Here is a 20,952-nt window from a genome sequence, read left to right as displayed (position 1 = left end):
GAGTAGTATTTTGAAGAATTATCAAGATACAGAAGGTAAGAATGACCAAGATGCAGTACGTAAGCTGATGGCACTGCATACTAAACTGCCAAAACTTGAGCAACATGCTTGGTTTAACATTAAATTAACCGAGAATCTGACGTCTTGAATTTTGATGGCTGAGTTTGACTTGGGGATTATAGAAAGGAAGTATTGTGGTTGATGTATTGATACTAGTTGCTCAGTGGATCAGGCAGCATCTCTGAAGGACATGGATATGCGATGTATTGTGTTGGGACATTTCTGACTTTGCAATAATATCTACAGGTCGGTCTTCACCGTCTGAAGCTAATCTTCTTGTGGATGGGGTTTCAGCAGTTAAACTGAGGCAGGGATGCATAATGCTTCCTCTAATCAAATTTGGTTGGAAGTTTTAATACTCCTTCCCGCTGAATACTACACACAAACACTCAATGTGCTAGGGTGGTCAGAACAATGTACAGGTCAACACCTCATGTGGTGTTATGCAATAATTGGCTATTGGGCTGTTACTCCAGCAATGTAAAGCTTCATATTGGGAAGACTTTTTTGTTTAAGCACCACTGCTTAAGTGGTAGAAATAAGAAACAAGGAAGAATTAAGTCAGAGTTGGAATGCTGGATATTTAGCCTTAAAAATTCACAAGGATTATTCCTTGCCATTAGGCCTGGTCTAACTCAAAAGATCAGGGTTCAAATCCCACCTTGACAGCTGTGGTGTTTAAATTTAGTAATAATCTGGAATTAAAAAGAAAATAGTCTTAAGTGATGGTAACAACAAAATTATTGGATTGTAAGAGCAGATATCTGGTTCACTTCCCGACTAAACCATTGTCCTTGCCTTGACCAGACTCCAGGCCACCAAAGTGGTGGATTCTCATGCTGTCTGGAATGTCTTCAAATCACTCTGTTCAAGGACATGAAGGGATGGGTTCCAAACTCTGACCTCGTCAGCAACAGCCAGATCCCAAAAAAGTAAATGAAAAGAAAGCTAATGTATCAATTACATATTCATCTAGGTTTACAGATTGATTTTCAGTACTTCACAGTTGTTTGAAATGTCAGCTTTCTGCAGCAATTAAAATTGGGCAGCTAATATCAAGTCGGATCCAACACACAGATCTCTAGGGATTTCTGGTAATTGTGCACAGCTGCTGTATGTGTATGATATTTTAAACAAGTGCTGTCTTAAATGTTATTTTAAAAATCTGCTTAATGGATGTTACTGAGATGCAACAGTGGTACTAAGTGTTTTTTAGAAGCATTGTTTACTTCTAGAAATGAGAGGACACCGGCATTGAAATAGCATTAATGATCAAGTATGATTTACTGATCATCAATTTTTACTGCATCCCTATTACTTTAATAATTGACGATTACTGTGTTTTAATTCTGGTGTTGCTGGTGAGGCTAGCGTTTATTGTTTCCCGTACAAAGATAGTGGTGAAGGTGCTTGTACCACTGTTGTCCTGTTGGTGAAGGTGCTTCAGTGCTGTTGACATGGAGCTCAAAAATTTGTAAGAAGGGGAAATCTGAGCCTTGCGCAGTCATCAGTGACCGTCGTTAATTCAGGAAGATTATTAAAGGAGCATATGAATATGGTTGGAATATGTTGGAATCTGAGTATGAATATGTTCTGAGGATCTCCCAGAACGTGGCCTCTAGGTGCAGTTGTTGGTTTCTGGCACTTGCTCTTTTGCACAAGATTGACTCCAATTGAATGAGGGTTTTCCCCCATTGTGGGTGTGTGGCATCAGGCACTTTGAGTTGTGTTCTTGGGATCCTTTGTTTGTGTTAGGTTGGTGGAGTTTAGTTGAGAGAACTGCAGGAAATGGCTCATGGTCTACCATACAGGTGTTGCATGGAATTGCATATTGCTGAGGTGACAGCGTTGTCTTGTCAAAAACATTTAATTGCACCGTTAACCCTGTGTTAACCTACATATGACAAATAAAACTGAACTGAACTGAATTGTTGTTGCTTCCGTTGAATTGTTTGAACTGAAGGCTGCATGCTATGTATCTTAAAACTGCAAGAGTGATTTGTGCCTATTGTACATTTTGATTCTGCTATTTTTACTGTGTAATAGTTGTGTTTGCGGTGTTGATCAGTGGCTGCATTATTTTTGCTCTGTTTGAGCAAGTTCGAGGCAATCTGTTTAGTATCAGTTTTTGAATTGAATTGAATTTATTTATTTTGTCATTCAGACCTTTCGGTCTGAACGCAATTTCGTTTCCCTGCAGCCATACATATAATAAAAATGACAAAAACACACAATCAACACAAATTTAACATCCACCACAGTGAGTTCACCAAACACCTCATTGTGATGGAAGGCAAAATCTTACAAGTCTCTGTCTCTTCCCTCTTTGTTCTCCCTCTGCACCGAGGCGATCCAGGCTCCAGATGTTGTGACCCCACCGGGTGATGGTAAGTCCCGCGGCTCAACCGTGCTCCGCGAACGGGCCGGTTCAAGCTCCGCGGGTGGTCGCTGCCCCCGCCACAGCTCCGGGGCAGAGGCGGGTCGCCGCTGCTGCTGCCGCCACAGCTCCGAGGCCGAGTCGGGTCGCTGCTGCTGGAGCGCTGCCACAGCTCTGAGGCCGCCAGCTCCGCCATTAGGCCTCGGTGGAGATGGGGAATACAACATTAAAAAAGTCGCATCCCCCCCCGAAGGAAGAGACCAAAACATGTTTCTCCCACCCACCCACACACACACACAACTTAATAAAACAAAATTAACTAAAAACAGGACAAAGGAACAAAAAGAAAGAAAAAACAGATGGCCTGCAGGCGGGCCACAGCTGTTAAGCCATCTTGAAATAAAAGCTGTTTTGTTTTGCATTTGATTGCCAATATCTATTGAGAATAGATTCTATTGAGCAAAAGTTTCTGACTCCACCACATCTACACTTCTCATTTTATATACTTCCATCATATCTCCTCTCATCCTCTGAGTTAATGTGGAAAACTGAGGTAGAAAGATCAGCCACGATTAAACTGTATGGCAGGGTTGGCATGAGGGTCACCTCCTGCATGTATTTTGTATGTTCTGTTGAGGGTGTTCCCACAGAGCTATTGGAGTGTGAATTCTAGGATTAATACCCAGCAGCAATGAAAAGACGGCAACATATTTCCAAGTCCGTGTGGCATTTGGCTTGGAGAGCTGATGTTCCTACATTTCTGCTGCTCTTGTCCACCTGGATGATAGTTGTGGCAGGTTACAATTCTAAGTTTTTTAAAACTAATTTAAGTTCCCAACTACAATGGTGGGATTCGAACTCTTGAGCCTGTGGACCAGACCAATGCTTTGAGGAATACTCTATCAAATTTTTACAAGTTGGAGTGCATACTGACTGGTTGCATCGAGGTCTGGTTCAGAAGCTCAAATGTCCAGGATTGAAGAGTTGAGAGAAAGTCTCTGTAGACTTTAGACTGTAGATAAGACTGTATGTAGACACTTATTGAGCTCTCCATCATCAAGAGGCACTGTATACTAGAGGCACTGCCTCAAAGGCAGCTAATATCACCAAAGACCCACACCACACTGATCACTGCTAACATTGGGAAGAAAGTACAGGAGCCTGCGAAGCCCGAGATCCAGGTCCAAGAACAACTTCTTCCTATCAACCATCAGGCCCTTGATCCACAATGCGTAACCGTACCTTTTGCACTTTGTTTGGTTGCAGTGTACTACGGTTTGCACGATAATGGCCTGGTTTCCTAGTTTTATTGATTATTAACTTATTGTATTATTGATTATTATATATTTACTTGTGTCGTTGCGTTAATGGACCTGTAAAGCTGCAGCAAGTGAAAAGTTCTTGACTTGAGCTGCATTCAGCCTGGAAGTGGAAAGCAGTCCATGATACTTCAGGCATGCACCTGTTGATGGTGAAAAGGCTTTTGGGGTATCAGGAGGTGAATCTCGTGCTACAGGATGCCCAACCCCCACATTGGCTCTTGTATCCACAGCCTTAATGCTGCTGATCCTATTAGATTTCTGGTCAGCAGTGTGCCCCAGGATGCTGATGATGCAAATGTTATTGAATGTCGAGAGGAAATCGTGTGACTCTACCTTAGAAATCCAGAAAAAAATTAGATCCACTGTATCTGTACTTGTACAGGCTACCCAGCCTGATCCCACTGCCGGTCACAGCTCTGCAAGTACGTGTCAAACTACTGATTAAATGAGTTCAAGTTCAAGTTGCATTTATTGTCACATCCACCAATTGGTACAGTGAGATTTGAGTTACCATACAGCCATACGAATAAAAAGAACACAATACACGATAGAATTTAACACGAACATCCTCACACAGCAGAATCAACATTTCCCACTGTGAGGGAAAGCAATAAAGTTCAGTCATCTTCCTCTTTGTTCACCCGTGGTCGGAGCCTTTGAGCCCTCCGCAGTCGCCTCTACGGCGGTCTGATGTTCAGGCCCTCTTGCCAGGATGATTGGAGCTCCGGCATCGGAACGGAAGAACACACTCAGCAGCTTGGAGTTTCCGAATCGGCCACTTCTTACCAGAGACCGCAGCTTCCGAAGTCCACAGGCCGTGCTGGATGGAGATTCAACACTGGCGACCCTCGGCAAAAGATCCCAGGCCAACACGATGCTAAAGTCAGTGCCGCCCGCGGCTGGAAGCTCCGCAAACCACAGCTCCACGGTGATAATCAGCAGGCCCAACACTCCAACACAGGCGATCCCTGGTAAGGCATGTCCCGCTCCGCGATGGAATTCAGTGCTGCGCCGCTGCTGAAGCTCTGGCCAGTCTCTGGCAGGAAAGGCCGCACAGAGATTGACACATCTTTGGGATGTGGGAGGTATCTGGTGAACCTGTTAAGAACCCATGTGGTCATAGAGAATGCGCAAGCTCCACAAAGAAAACACCCAAAGGCAAGATTGAATCAGGGTCACTAGTTCAGCAAGGGAGTGTCTGTACGAGCTGTGCTGATATACCATCTTCATCTCACACCCCTCCCCTGCGTTCTCACCCCACCACCCCTGATCACTTCACAGCTCCTGACCCTCTTGTGCCTTTTATTTGAACCATCCCAACAACCTCACTTGAATATCTGAAGCAGATTAAGTGGGCTTCAACCCAGTTTGGCAGAATGTTTAATAGTCTTGGTCTTGTAGTTTAGTTCCACAGCATGAGGTGAAGTTATTCACTGAGTCATCACTGGGTGTGTTGGGTAAAGGGGTCAGTTCAGTGTTAGTATGATTGTTCCTGGATTTAAATACTGCTTTGTGGCCAGATTCTTCAGGATTCTCTTAATTAGCTTGTTCCAACTCCCAGTGAAATGTTAAACTAAGGCCAGCTGGAAAGAGCTTTCTGTTCACTCAAACTCTGCTGACTATGGTGTTGATTAAGATGAGAATCAAAACAATGACATACGTTGCAGTTAATTACATTCCTGTAAAGGTTCTCTTGAACTGCCTGAGCACACTGTTTGTACTAGGGATTGGCCTTTTGTCAGAGGGTATGTGCCTAGATAATTGCAAAACTAAAATGAGCTGCGGTTAGTCATCAAACAAGAACACAGCTTACACAGGGGCAGCATAAAACGGGTGTGAAACGGAAAAGACTGGTGCACTAATAATTTTCCCAGAAATTGATGTGCTTTTTCCCCCCTCTGTGACAGTATAAACAACCATAATTGGCCTGGTGACAAAAGATGACTGTTCCTGGAGAAGATTAGAATCAGAGTTTTAGCTGAGAGATAGATGCAAATAAGCTCCCAAAAAACTTCCCAAGAGGACGGGAATAATGTGTGGCTCATTAACATGAAGAGCAGTTGAGGTGACCGATTTTAATTGCAGCCAAAATATTCGAGTAGGGACTTGCATAATTCAGAGACATTTCCCTCCCCTCCAGGAGCAACTGCATTTCGTTGTCTCTACTGCATTTCGTTGTCTCTACTGCATTTCGTTGTCTCTGTACTGTACACTGCACAATGACAATAAAGTTTGAATCTGAATCTGAACAGGAGAGTATGTAGAAAGGTAGCTCTCCCACATGGCACCATCTGCAATTTCTGCAAAAGGATATCTGCTTACGGTTGGGGATTGCATGGTCGCATCAGAATCCATCTGATCCATAATGGAGAACTGATGATTTGAAGCAAATGATTGGGATTTATTTAAGAAAAAGCTACATGAGGGAGAAGTGAATAGAAGGATAAGATAATGTAGACTGGAGTATGGACGGATGGACTGAATGGCTTATGAATTTAAAAAATACCAATTAATTTCCCTTGCTACCTATGTTCAAGACACCTCACATGCTCTTCGTCTCCTCCATGACTTCTGTTTTCTAGGCCCCCATTCTCTCATCTTCAACATGGATGTCCAGTCACTCTACACCTCCACCCCCCACCAGCAGGGCCCTAAAGCCCTCCGTATCTTCCTCGACTGCAGAACCAACCAACCCCTGTCTACTGATACTCTCCTCTGTCTAGCAAAGCTGGCCCTTACCCTTAACAACTTTTCGTTTGACTCCAATTTCCTCAAAGTCCAAGGCGTAGCTATAGGCACGCACATTGGGGGCCCAAGCTATGCCTGCCTCTTTGTAGGGTACGTCGAACAATCCTTGTTCGAAGCATACCATGACCCTATTCCCGAACTCTACCTCCGCTACATTGACGACTGCATTGATGCTACCTCCTGCACCCATACAGAACTCACTGACTTCATCCATTTCACCACTAACTTTCATCCGGCACTCAAATACACCTGGACCATTTCCGACATCTCCCTACCATTTCTACACCTCACTATCTCCATCACAGGTGGCAGACTACTAACCGACATCTACTATAAACCCACTGACTCCCATGGCTATCTGGACTACACTTCTTCCCACCCTGCCTCCTGTAAGGACTCCAACCCCTACTCCCAATTCCTCCATCTATGCCGCATCTGCACCCAGGATGAGGTATTCCAAACCAGGGCATCGGAGATGTCCCCATTCTTTAGGGAGCGGGGTTTCCCCTCTTCTACTATAGATGAGGCTCTCACCAGGGTCTCTTCTATACCCCGTAACTCTGCTCTCACTCCCCATCCTCCCCCCCCCCCCCCCCCCACTCGTAACAAGGGCATAGTCCCCATTGCCCTCACCTTCCACCCTACCAGCCGGCACATACAACAAATAATCCTCCAAAGGGATCCCACCACTGGCCGCATCTTCCCATCTCCTCCCCTTTTGGCTTTCCGCAGAGACCGCTCCCTCCGTAACTCCCTGGTCAATTTGTCCCTTCCCACCCAAACCATCTCCTCTCCTGGCACTTTCCATTGCAATCGCAGGAAATGCCACACTTGTCGCTTTATCTCCCCCCTTGACTCCATCCAAGGACCCAAGCAGTCTTTCCAGATGAGGCAGAGGTTCACCTGCACCTCCTCCATCCTCATTTATTGCATCCGCTACTCTAGGTGTCAGCTGCTCTACATCGGTGAGACCAAGCGTAGACTTGGCGATCGCTGCGCCCAACACCTCCGCTCGGTTCGCAATAACCACCCTGATCTCCCGGTGGCTCAGCACTTCAACTCCCCCTCCCATTCTGAATCCGACCTTTCTGTCCTGGGTCTCCTCCATGGCCAGTGTGAGGCCCACCGTAAATTGGAGGAGCAGCACCTCATATTTTGCTTGGGTAGTTACACCCCAGCGGTATGAACATTTGACCTCCAATTTCAGGTAGACCCTGCTTTCTCCTTCTTTCCCCTCCCCTTCCCAACACTTCCACAGCCCACTGTCTCCTCATCTTCCTTTCTTCTTCCCGCCCACCCCCACATCAGTCTGAAGAAGGGTCTCGACCCGAAACGTCGCCTATTTCCTTCGCTCCATAGATGCAGCCTCACCCGCTGACTTTCTCCAGCATTTTTGCTTACCTTCGATTTTCCAGCATCTGCAGTTCCTTCTTAAACATTTTACTTCTCACATTGATTTAATGTAAGCGCAAAGATGTAATCAGTCTAAATGTGATGACTTTTGGTATTAATGCTCCTCAAAGAAATGCAGCCACGGGACATTTCCTGCAGTGCTCACCTCCGTCAGAACTTTTATCCGTGTTCTAGGTAAATTTCCTTTGTATAATACAATGAAACCTTTCCACATCCACTTGAACAGGCAGGTGAGATCTTGGTTTGCTATCCAAACTAAAATGGCATAAGCTAGCCTTTGGAAGACCAAGCAAATATAACTAAATATCTACCTCTCAGACTTTTGTCAATGTTCAAAGTGATTTCAGTCTCAATTCCAGCTTCAGTACAACAGTTTATTTATCACTTCACTGCCCCATCCAGTTGTGTTGCCGTTTTCAAGGAGCTATGAGTTTCAACCTCAAAGTCCCTCTGTACGTCCACACTCTGGAGATCCATGCATTTTTTTTGACATCCCAAAATGCATCAGCTCACACTCACCTGAATTTAATTTATTTGCCACTGCTCCTGACTTTCTAACAGATCCATGTCGGTTTAAACCAGCATCTTCAGTTCCTTCCGACCCATGTCCCTTTATATGCTTTCACAACTTTCTTTACCATCTACTGCTTCAATTTTTGTGTTGTCAGAACACATACTAATCAGTCCACCTACAATCATATCCAAGTCATTTGGGTCCAGCACCAATCTCTTGTGGTGCACCACTTGTTACAGACTTTCACTCAGTAAAACAACTGTCCATCCCTACCTTCTGCCTCCTATCACCAAGCCAATTTTGGATCCAGTTTGTCGACATGGCTTAACCTTTTGGACCATGCTACCATGTGGCACCCTTTCAAAAGCCTTATTGAAGTCCATGTAAATCATATCTACCACTTAATCAATTTTCTTAGTTACCACCTAAAAAAAACTTAATTGGATCTCCCCTGCACAAAATCATGTACATTTTTCTTTAAGTTGTCTTTGTCTTCATTGTGTGGTAAGAACTTTACATTGTAAATTGTATGTTTGAACAGACTTGATCTGGAGCCAATAAAATATTTAAATCAATTACATCAAATCACTACTCAACAATTGAATGTCTTTCACATTTGGCTTGTGAGGTCCATTCACAATGTGGCGCAGAGTTTAACGTGCTAACAGTTACAGTTGTGAAATACTGCACTATGAAATTCTTCTGCGTGACTGCCCTCGTTTGTTTCTTTGGGATATTAAATGGCGTTGCAAGATGAGGTGCCTGAAATGAATTTTGCTGATGACAAGCTTTCCTTTCCCCAATGCTGGGCTGTCTGTTAGCAAATGATGAGATGTATCAGATTGGAGTTATAGTAGAGTTTAGAATGCCATGGATCATTTTCTGTGGTGCTGCATTGGGGGAAAAAATATTATGGGCCTTTTATAACTGACAGTTGGTCTTGTCATGTTTACCCAACGTGTCCAATATGATGTTTTGTTTTAAAACAGGACTGGGCACGAACCTGCAAGAAATCCCGGGGTACTAGTTAGTAAGTGTTGATTGCACAGTGAAAACAATCCTAAATTCACAGATTTCTAAGTGAATGGGCCTGAAAATCCTACTTGAATTTTGATAAATTTGATACAATAAAATCACTTAAAAGGTTCAAAGGTTATTTTATTGGTCACATACACCTAGGTGTAGTGAAATGCTTCTTGCCATTTCACTAGTGTTATCAACAGTGAAAAGAAACCGAAGGCAGACAGATTTGCATTTTTTAATGCCTTTCACAAATTTGGATGTTCAAAAGAGATTTGCAGCCAGTGAAGTAATTTTAAATTGTAATTAGCATTGCTTCTGATGAAATTAAACTGCCAATTTGTGTAGAGCAAGCCCTCACAAACAATGTGATCATTGAATAATCAATTAAGCTTGTGTTGAGTAAAGATTAAATATTGTCCCTTCATCAATCTGTAGAAGCGTCCCAACCCAAAATGTCACCTATGCACGTTCTCCAGGGATTCTGCCTGACCTGAGTTACTCCAGCACTTTATTTCCTTTGAAATATTGGCTGATATCGCTTATGTCTTTAAAGTAGTGCCCATGGCCTTCTGCATTCACCTGCAGGAACAGATGTGTGTAGATCAAATATTTATTAAGCTGGAAAGGCTTGGGTACAGATGCATGGACGTCACGGATGCAGAACGGAGCCATTTGGCCCCTCAATCTGCTTCGTCATTCTGTTGGATCATGGTTAATCTGTGCAACATATGCTTGTTCCAACCCTTCCTTCACATTTCTGATCCAGGGTTGGTTCAAGATTCCAATAGTGGTGAATGTGCCTTCAGCTAACTAGACCTTAAACTCTTGAATTCTCTCCAGAGCCTGGCTGCCCTGTACAAGCTGAATGAGAAATGTATATGGACTGAATATAAAAATGATTTAAAATCCTCTGATCCAGGCTGGGGTGGCTCAGTGCTTTGTAGCTCAACTCTGATTGTCCCACTAGTGCACGGGTGATGCAGTGGTTTCTCTTGAGGTGGAGCCTCGTGCTCAGCAGGTACATCCAACCAGGTGCTGAAAAGGTTCATGCTTAAGGGGGTAGAGAGAGTTCTGTGATGGCAAATTGGACTGGAAAAAATAACTGTGGCCAAGGTTGTACTCTGGTAACGGGTTTGTGACATATTCACTCCAATGTTCAGATATGTATAAATACTTGGGTTGAAGATTTTCATTAGTGTAGTTGGGTTGGATATTCATTTTGTGCCCATAAGAACATATGGAATATAATCATATGAAGACAAACTGGTTCCTTGAGCCTGCTCCATCGTTCATGAGATCGTGGTTCATTTATCTCAGCAATGACTATATTACATGATTCTTCCTCCACAGCTCCCAGAAGACTGAAGGTTAATGGCTGCCTGAAAATAAATTCCTCCTTAAATGGCTGATCCCCTTATCCTGAAACTCTGCTCCCCTAATCCCCACATGAGGAATCATCCTCTCATCGTCCACCCTGAATCTTAAAATGTTTCTCCTTCCTTTCTTCTAAAGTATTGTCCCAATGTGAAATTTTCCTCATTTGACAACACCTTAATCTCTGTAGTTAACTTCACAAACCTTCTCTGAACTGCCTCCAATGCCAGAATATCCCTCTTCTTAAGGAGACTGAAAGTGTAAACAATGTGTCAGGTGCAGTCGAGCCAACACCCTGCATAGTTGTAGTAAATCTTGCTTATTTTGTATATCATGGCCTTTCAAATAAAGGCCAGCATTCTATTTGCCTACCTAATTACTTGCTATACCTGCATGCAAATGCTAACCATCAGCATTTCACGTAAAAGGCCACCTAGATCCTCTGAGGCATTGTGTTTTGTTGTCTCTTTAGTGCTTAATGTAAGCTCTATGCTGCTTGTCTGTTCTATTCATCCCTCAGTTGACCACATCAGTGGTTACCTGAACAATCGGGAGGCTTAGTGTCTGTTTTTGTTCAGTCACACTCCTGTGAAGTACCTTGGAATAATTTACTTGAAAATGTAGGAATATCTTTGAGGAAAAAAAGTGAATGTCTGAATTGAAATGTAACACTCTTCAACGTTTAGTTTAGAGATACAGTGGGGAAACAGGCCCTTTGGCGCACTGTCTGCGCCGAGCTGCAATAACCCATACATTGGACCTATCGTACACACACCAAAAACAATTTACAGTAGCTAATTAACCTGCAGCCCACACGTCTTTGAAGTATGGGAGGAAACCAGAGCAAAACCAGAGGAAACCCATGCAGTTACAGGAAGAATGTACAAATTCCATACAGACAGCTCGATGAGACAGCATTGAGCCCAGGTCTCTGGTGCTGTAAGGCAGCAGCTCTACTGCTGCGCCACTGTGCCGCCGCCAGTAACTATTATAATCAGATCTTGTGATCTCTTCGAGATACACTTACGTTGTCATCTTTTCCTGTCACCCTTTGCTAAATTAACACCAGCTTATTCAACAGCCAGATATAGATTGGAGTTACAGATATTCTGCACCAATCAATGTTTTTAATTTATGCTTCTCCTAATATCTGCAGAAGTCAGCAATTGAAAATACAGTTGCTTTAACATTTTAAGTTACTGCCTTTTTCTTTTCAGGGTTAGCTGAAGTATTATTTGGTGCTGTTACTGGCTGTTCAACTTTTGGGTTAGTAGTTTGGCTGCTCATTTATTCTTCAACCAGTAGTTCCAAAAACCCCACACGCGCATTAACAATCGACTATTCACTTTCAGTATTGTTGATGGAGGATTCATTACTGATGATGGCACCCCTGCTTTTCAAATGGTGCAACAGAGTCTGAGAGGGAGATCAAGTATTTACCTGTATAGCATGGAAGAAAGTAAAGAGAGCAGCAGGAATAGCCAATTGACCACTCGAGTATGCTCGAAGGTAGACAAAAATGCTGGAGAAACTCAGCGGGTGAGGCAGCATCTATGGAGCGAAGGAATAGGTGACGTTTTGGGTCAAGACCCTTCTTGAGTCTAAAGAAGGGTCTCAACCCGAAACGTCACCTTTTCCTTCGCACCATAGATGCTGCCTCACCAGCTGAGTTTCTCCAGCATTTTTGTCTACCTTTGATTTCTTCAGCATCTGCAGTTATTTCTTAAACACTCAAGTATGCTCCGTCATTTACGTTGTCTTTTACATTGTTGAACTTCAGAATCGGAAATGGACCAGCTGGAAGGCCTCAAATGTTCTTTGTGCAAATGACAACCAGTTAGGTTCTAACATAGTGACATGGGTTTTTGCTCCAGGAACCGACAACGATGATGAAGATGAGGCAGACATATAACGCCTCTCTTCTGTCCACTGCTTGGAAGCTCCGATAGGCTAGAAGGTGGGAGAAATTGAACGACAATACTGTTAATGACAAAACAAAAGATTGTGGTAATTGGGTTGTTGGGAAACAAAAAGGCTTTTTCCAGATGAGCTAGTCCTGAAAAGGATTTTAACAGCTATATTTTTATTCCAACTGCCCTCTCCTCCCAGGCTTTCTTTCTTGTTCAATATTCTTTATAAGTAAGCATTTAAAAATAAGTCAATACTGTACTTAATACTTTTTAAAACCACTGATTTTCCTCATGGTATTTTTCAAGTTTTCCACAAGTTGATCTGAAATCCCCGAGGACTTGGACATTGTCCTGGTTTGTGACCATTAATGATCTTTGCGTTCCTTAATGAGTGTCTACCGATGGGAAGGGACAGGCATCTTGGCTCAGTACTGTCATACATCAGTTATATTGAAGCACAATTGAGTAACTGTGATGAACAATGAAAGGAACCATGCAACTGTAAAGTTTAATCCATTTTATTTAAAACGGAAATCATGAAGGGGGGTGCACAACCAGAGTAGCCATCACTTCTTTGAAGGTTCTGATTATCTTGATAATTGGCATCAGCCACATTTTACAGTATGTGGGCATGAATTTTGTTGTGGAACTGCACAGCTGCACTATTTGGGTCAGTTTCTGTTTGTGTTAATCCAATTATATTTTCTCCGATTGTGCTTGTGCATTTTCTGCCTTCAAGGACAATTACACAACAAATTTTTCTTTGTATATTGAATTATTTTGAAAATCCTCAGATGGATTAGGATAAAAAATATCCTTAATTATTCTTGCTCTTGTTTATGTATGCTGTCTTCTTCCTAACTGTAGATAGGTTCCTTGTGTGCTTCTGACAGTCCTGGTTTGATCACTACTCCAAAGGCACAGTCTAGGCTGCTATCCCAGTCTAGCACTAAGAGAGTATCGCGGTGCAATGGCAGTCAGTGTCGATGGATACAGCAGGATGTAGATCAGTTACAAATATAGGTGGAGAAATGGCATATGGAGTTTAATCTGAGCAAGTGCGAGCTGTTGCACTTTGGGAGGTTGAATGTAATGGGGAAATATAGAGTTATTAAAGGCAGGACACAACCTTGATGTACTGGGGGATTTTGGGGTCCAATTCCATACCTACCTGAAAATGGCAGCACAGGTAGATAGTGGTAAAAAAGGCATACAGTGTGCTTGCTTCATCGGTTGGGGTTTTGAGTATAAAAGTCGGGAAGTTGTGTTGCAGCTGTATAGGACCAGATGAGCTTGTTTCTGTGCTGTACTGTTCTTTGTTTGGTGCTGCTTTTTGAATGAAAAGCTGCATCTAGGCTCTTTCTGTTTTCTCAAAATTAGAAATGATACCATTTGAAACCCTTCCTGCTGCTGGAAATCTGAAATAAAAACTGAAATAGCTTAAACAGCAGTTTGGGCAAGGAAAGGAAAGGAGTTAAGTTTCTCAGTTGAAGATCATTCATCACAACTGAACAGTGAGTAAACAAGGTGGAAGTTGCAGAGAGGATGGGCAGAGGTGGATAGAATAAAGGTAATATATCCTTGGGTGGTATCAGCTTTGCTGAGATGACTTGACATTTTTACAGGCCATTTTGTTGGATTAATGGGGGAAGTTGCAGCAAAAACAAAAGAAATCAGATGTAGTTCAGAAACCTGAAACCAAAGGAGAAAAATTCACCCCTGCAGGTCAGGCAGTGTTTGTGGAGTGAGAAAAAGCTAGAGTTAACTACAATGAGAACTATCCAGTACTGATGCATATAGGAAAAATAGTATCTGAAATGATTCCCATCCCTAAGACCATGTCTGAGTTGATGAGGGTGCAAGTCAGGTTTGATGGATGGCACAGACTTGGTGGGCAGATGGGCCTGTTACACTCTGTGTGACTCTGACATGGAACTCATTCTGTAACCACATTATAAGAGCATCTTCAGCAGAGGAGCACAGCAATTCAAGAAACTGCCCTCCACCTTCTCAAAGGTTATTCAAAATGGGTGACAAAAAACAACTATTATGATGCCCAGATAGTGGAAAAATAAATGCAATATTTTATCATTTTATTGCTATGACCTTGCAGTTTGCACTGAGTAGATTTGACGGGGTGAACGAGTACCTTAAGTACAGACTGACCTCTTGGGATTTGTGCTCTGGCAACAGAGGCCTGCATTGTATTTGCCTTCAGTGTCTTGCATTGTGTTGTCATGGAGATTGTGATTAGGCAGTAATGTTACATTAATATAACATTCGAGCAATTTAGACTATGTTATTTGTGATGCTGGTGCATGAACTAAATCATTTGTTTTTCTTACTGCTTTTGTATAATACATAAAAGGAAATAAAACCAGAACATTGCTGTCTGTGATCCTTTCCTCTTGGAATTCAGTTCCATTGAATTTCATGGAATTCAGATTCAATAGAACTGAATTCCAGGAGGGTAGGGTAATAGACAGCAATGTTCCGGATTGATAGATTTCCATCCCTGAATTTACCCCACAAATCAAGCTTTTAACATATTTCTCTCCCACCTTTTCTCATTGTGAAATCCAAGTTGTACATCTTTTTCCAAAGTAAATCCAAAATGTTGACAGCTTCTCTTTCCACGAACACTGTAAACTGCTGAGGTGCTTCCACCATTTTGTATGTACTTTAGATATCCAGTGTTTGCAGTTAAAAAAAATAATATATTATTATGGTCTTGCTGTTTTATCTTCTTATGAGTTTGAAATTCTCTAGTCCCTAACCCCCATTTATCCCATTGACACAATTGTTGTAATATGTGATTTTTCTATCACATTATGTTTCTTATGAATTATCTGTAAACATGGCTGCATGATCAAGTGTGTTCATTGCCATCTGCATTTTTACTCTCCCAGATTTGTCTTCTTGCTGAGTTGAACATTCACATCACTGACTGAATTGAAGTTCATCAATAGTCTAAGCATCTGCAGTTGAAAGGCCACATTTTTAAAAGAATCATATGGTTGATGTAATAAATTGTCATTACGTTTATTTTGTATAAATAAAAATGAAACATTTCCAATCGGATATTCAGGGGTGTTTATTCAGTTTAGTAAAACTCAAAATAATCAAGTGCTGTCTATATTTGATTCAAAGACATTAGTTTGAAGTAGTTCAAGTATATTTAGAAAACTAGACCATGTGGGACCCGTTGGGTCCCATCCCCTCAAGGCGCGGTTGCGTGGGGGGGGGGGGGGAGAGCGTGCGGACACACACACAGACCGACAGACAGACCGACAGAACCAACCCCCTTGGTATTATATTAATATTATTCATTGTCTCCTTTTACCCCAGCCCCGCCCTATCCACTCATGCATAGCCCCCAACTCGTAGGCGCGTCTAGAGAGGGAGGGGGGATAAATAGGGAGAGGGGGCAGAGACAGAGAGAGGGGCAGAGACAGACAGCACTTATTACCTATCTATTAGTGTCTCCAAACTGAATGGCTTGTTAATTAATTTCAGCAGGCAATTGGGAATTGTTCACATGACTGAGACTAAAATCTCTCACAGGATAGATTGGGCAAGGACAATAGATTTCCTCCCCTGAACCATATTAGTGAACCAGATGGTGGGTTTTAGTGAGGGCCTTGGATGTTTATGATCACTAATAACCAGCTTTTTAAATTACCTTGCGGAAAGTAATATTCATGGTGTGATGTGTATTTGCTGTGCAATGAGTAGGGATCTAATGTGTAATTTTGTGGTTTACAACCACCATACTATTTTTGGAATGGGAATTTGGGCTGGAGTTGGAGATTAGTTCAGCTATAATTAGGATGTGAAAACCTATAATTGTGGAACTTTCTAAGAAAATAGTGTTTCTAAAACAAGCCCAGTAATTGTAACTTGGGTGACCAAATTGAATGTTTGCAAGTAAGGCAGTAGCTGGTATTACTGTAAAGACATTTCCATACTCCTGTCGCATCTCTGAGGGAAAATATGATGGCGAGAGAGAAGCTTGAGGTACTTATTAAGAACACATGTTGTTGCAACATAGATTTGCAAGCCTTTTGTCCATATGTAATGGACTGCGCTTGGTTTGAACTCTTGGTTCGTAACACGCAAGTTAAAGTGCTAAGTTTGGAGACGCAAGACACTGGATGCTGGAATTTTGAGCAAAACAAAAGTGCTGCTAGAACGTGGCAGGTCAGGCAGCATCTGTGGAGAGAGTGGTGGACAGATGTCATTTTGGGTTAGAAGCCTTGCTCAGACTGATGGAGTCGGAGGGAGATAGCTGGAAAATACAGGTAGTGGTAGGGAAAAGCCTGACATGTAGACACAAAATGGAGTAACTATGCAGGATATGCAGCATCTCTGGAGAGACTGAGTGGGTGACGTTTCAAATCGAGATCCTTCTTCAGACTGAAGAAGGGTCTCAACCAAAAAGTTCACCCATTCCTTCTCTCCAGAGATGCTGTTTGTCCTGCTGAGTTACTCCGGCATTTTATGTCCATCTTCGGTTTAAACCAGCATCTGCAGTTCCTTCCCAGACACAAATGAGGGGGTAGCAGGAGATTGGCAGATGGGCGAAGATAATGACTAAGGCGAAAGGTGAAAAGGAGACAAAAGGTGGAGGGACAAGGGAAATTTGTGAATGAAATGCAAGGGAAAAATAAGAGTGAAATGTAAAACTGGAGGGAGAGATATGGGTGGAAGAATGGGAACCCTAAAAGGAAATGCGGACTGAAATGGTAGGGATGGGAATTGAGGCGTGAAGAGGAGGGGAAAAGAATAGTGACGGGGTGGTGGGCTGTGGTGGGAGAAGTGTGTGCATATTTGTTGTAAGTGGTAACTTTCTCTGAAGGCAAGGCTTGAATAACATAGCTGTTGAATCCGATTATTAAAACATTTCTCACAATTTTATGGTGTTCAAATGAAATGTGTTTTAAGACCAAAAAACTCTGCTCAATTCGTCCAGCAGTTTATTTTTTGCTCATGCTTCCAGTATCTACCGGCTCTTGTGTCTCTAATTAAAGACCATTAAATTTGATTGAGTTGACTCTTGTTTTTACAAAGACCCGTAATAGTGCGGTAAATAATCGGTCCTATGTTTCTCCTCCTCTCCAAACTCTGCAGGATATTTTTCTGTGTTTTCTATTTTTTTTCACTGCCATGTTTGCCGTACTTGGTTCCAGTCACTGTTGAACCCAACAGCAGAAACATGAGCCTTTGGAGTGGTGCAAGTCCTGTTTGCATTGACGTTAAGTCTGGTCCTCAAACCCCAGTGTTTTTAGGTGCAGAGCTGAGATAACGAACAAGTGAGCTAATTTACTATTTCTGTACAAATGCTAGAATTCCTCAGTGCAGTAAGCTTCTTTCTGCAGATTTACAGGAATATTTTGGCTACAGGGGCAGACGATAGCATGACATCTTGTATTTCTCCTGAAATTATTTGAACACGTGGATTGGCTCCATCCCCACTGTGCCCCTGCCCACTGGTGCCCTGGCTGGTTGTTATATCCTTGTTAGGGCCTGTCCTGTCCCATGCCTGATGTCACCATAAATTCCCTGAAATTCCAGCAAGTTAATTATAACATTTATTTTCATTGTGGTGGTGTATCACTTTCATACAGTTACTACAGAAAAATGGAGGTAATGCAGGGGCTATTTCTAAGTTGCAGTAGTAGTAGCTAAGCCCAGTAGAATTCTGTTGCTGTAATAGGGTACACGTGTTACTGTAAGCCTATGATCTAATCCCAGCAATGGTTTGAAAAGGGTCAAGTAGTTTACATTACGTACATCTTGTTTTTGCCTATTGGCATGTTTACTGAACAGACACATCTCATCAAGCAGAACTACATGCTAGAGTTTACAACCATTGTTTATTGCATCTGTGCTCTAATATACATGATCACATTTAATAAACAATTTAAAGTATTGTGACTTTTGACAAGACGAGTTTGTGCTTTCATCAAGTTTGCAAGCTATTTATGATCAGCAATGATGAGTTGAAAAAACAAAATCTAGATTGTTTCATAATGATTGAGTCAGGGCACAAGCTAAATATTTCTGTCGGACCTTTCAGTACCTCATGATTACGGCCATGTTACAGCCAATAAATATGGGAACCAATTCTCAGGTAGCATGATGTCAAACAACAGCAATGTTGTAAAGTCTGGTTTATTTTTTATCGTGTTTCGGGGATAAATATCCTCCTCTTTGAAACAGTAATCATCGGGCTTGCACCCTCGTGAGAGGCACTGTTAAACATCTCACTAGGAGCATGAAACCTTTAAAAGTGCAATTTCCACATAGGCATTTTTTCCAAAAGGAATGTCTTAATTATGTGTTTTCTTTCATCCCTGCTGAGGCATAGGTTTCGTTATTAAACTATTGACATTCGTAAAGACACGTTAACCAAATGTGCATAAAATTGATAGGTGGAACATAATGAGGTTTCCTCCCTCACCTCAAAGGGCGGGTTGATTGGTTGATTGCTGTTGGTGCATTGGTGAGCGATGAAGATGTGGTGGGAGTTGTCCAGAACAAGACTTGAAACTTGAACAAGTTTTTAATTATGCATGATGTGGCACAGATTCAATAATGCAGGGGCTCCCTGGGTTATGAATGACCTGACTAGTGGAAAGTTTGACTTCCTGTAAATAGTTCCATTCATTTTTAAAGCATTTTTCAAGATAGCGATAGTGTTTCATGGTATTCATTAATTGGATATGGATATAATCCATTAGTTTAATTATGGGTAGTTTTCGAATATATTTAATGAGATGAAAGAATTACAGCAAGTGTATGTTGAGCGACATGATATGGGTGGTTGTATAAATAGAATTTACTGATTTACGGAGAAATTGGTCACAGACAGTTCTTGGGAATGGAACCTTTGTGTAATCCTAGGACTGCCTTATCATGAGGAATGAGGTTACCCGATTTAGTAGGAATCCTAGAAAAACAATATTGTTTAAATGGAGTTAACAACAGAGGGATCTGTTCCCGGAACAAAAAGTTAGCATTCCAGAAAAGCAAATAGTTGGAAAGGCAAATTAAAGTTTAGCCTTTATTTCAAACGGGACAGAGTGTAAAAGTTACAAACCCTGCCAGAACTCTGGGTGATGATGAGATCACGGATGAGGCATTGCATATAGATTTGATTGCCCTATTTGAGGGGGGGTTATTAATACCGAGGAAGCGATTCAAAGAAGATTACTCTGGTTGATTCTGGGATGAATGGTTGTGCTATTAGGAGCGAAGCGCAGGTTGTGGTCAGTACTCGGGGGGGGGTGGGGGGTGGGGGGTTTGCCTTGAAGAACGAGGTGATAGTATTGAAACATAAGATTCTGAGGTGTCTCAGCAATATTTAGAAAGTTAACTTTTTGGGGGAATCTTAAACTGGTGGCATGGTCACAGAATAAGGAGTTGCCTATTCAGGATGGAGGTGGGCAGATAGCATTTCTTGTAAGTTTGTTCTTTCTGAATCTTTTTCTTGCGTGGTGTATATAACAATATACATGCTTGTACTGGGCATCTTTCTCCCACATGCACTGCGATTACACCCTGATGTCTATCTGACTCGTGCGTTAAAATCCTTCCTGATTCTTACTTTGGTTTTAATCAACTGACATTTGGTCCACGTGCTCATTTCAATCACCAGATTTCAGTTCATTGGGAGTGGCCATGGTTTAAGGCTGGCATGTTTTGTGTCTTGGTGCATTAAATGAATTATCAGACACTGAAAGTCTGTTTTTGGTTGAAATTCTGTTCAGCAAACAAAGTCCTCGAGTCTTGGAATTCTCTTCATTGACTTCCCAATGCCTTTTGAAATGTTGATTTGTAGCTTCCCAAGGGATCTCTTGTTAATGTAATTGTTTGTACAAATACCTGTTTTGAAAGTTTTTTTTAAATATTCACTCCTTGTATAATTGGGCTGAAAAGACTCCTGAAATTTAACAGTTAAGTCTCCCACTTATTGGATTTTCAGGAACGCAGCCTGTCGCCTCCTGAACTGAGTTTGGAGACAGCTCATGAGATGAAAAGAAGTATTCTGGTACCCTGTGTTTTTAATAGTTTTAAATTCCAATTGAAAATATAAATTACCATAGCTCAAAATATATTTAAACCACGTGGTTTAAAATACATGCACTGGCCAGCAGCACGCGATGTTTCTCTGTGATTGACTGCAGCTCCCCTGTGGCGTTGTGATTG

General features: G+C 42.1%; 1 protein-coding gene across 2 annotated transcripts in view; it reads left to right on the top strand.

Annotated features, from left to right (window-relative positions):
* Positions 1-20,952, top strand: part of uaca (uveal autoantigen with coiled-coil domains and ankyrin repeats) — a 118,033-nt gene that overhangs the window by 29,863 nt on the left and 67,218 nt on the right. The window lies entirely within an intron of this gene.

This window comes from Amblyraja radiata, chromosome 34 (genome assembly GCF_010909765.2).
Source record: "Amblyraja radiata isolate CabotCenter1 chromosome 34, sAmbRad1.1.pri, whole genome shotgun sequence".
Lineage (NCBI taxonomy): Eukaryota > Metazoa > Chordata > Chondrichthyes > Rajiformes > Rajidae > Amblyraja > Amblyraja radiata.
Note: the sequence above shows the minus strand (reverse complement) of the source record. Positions and strands in the feature narration are given on the sequence as shown.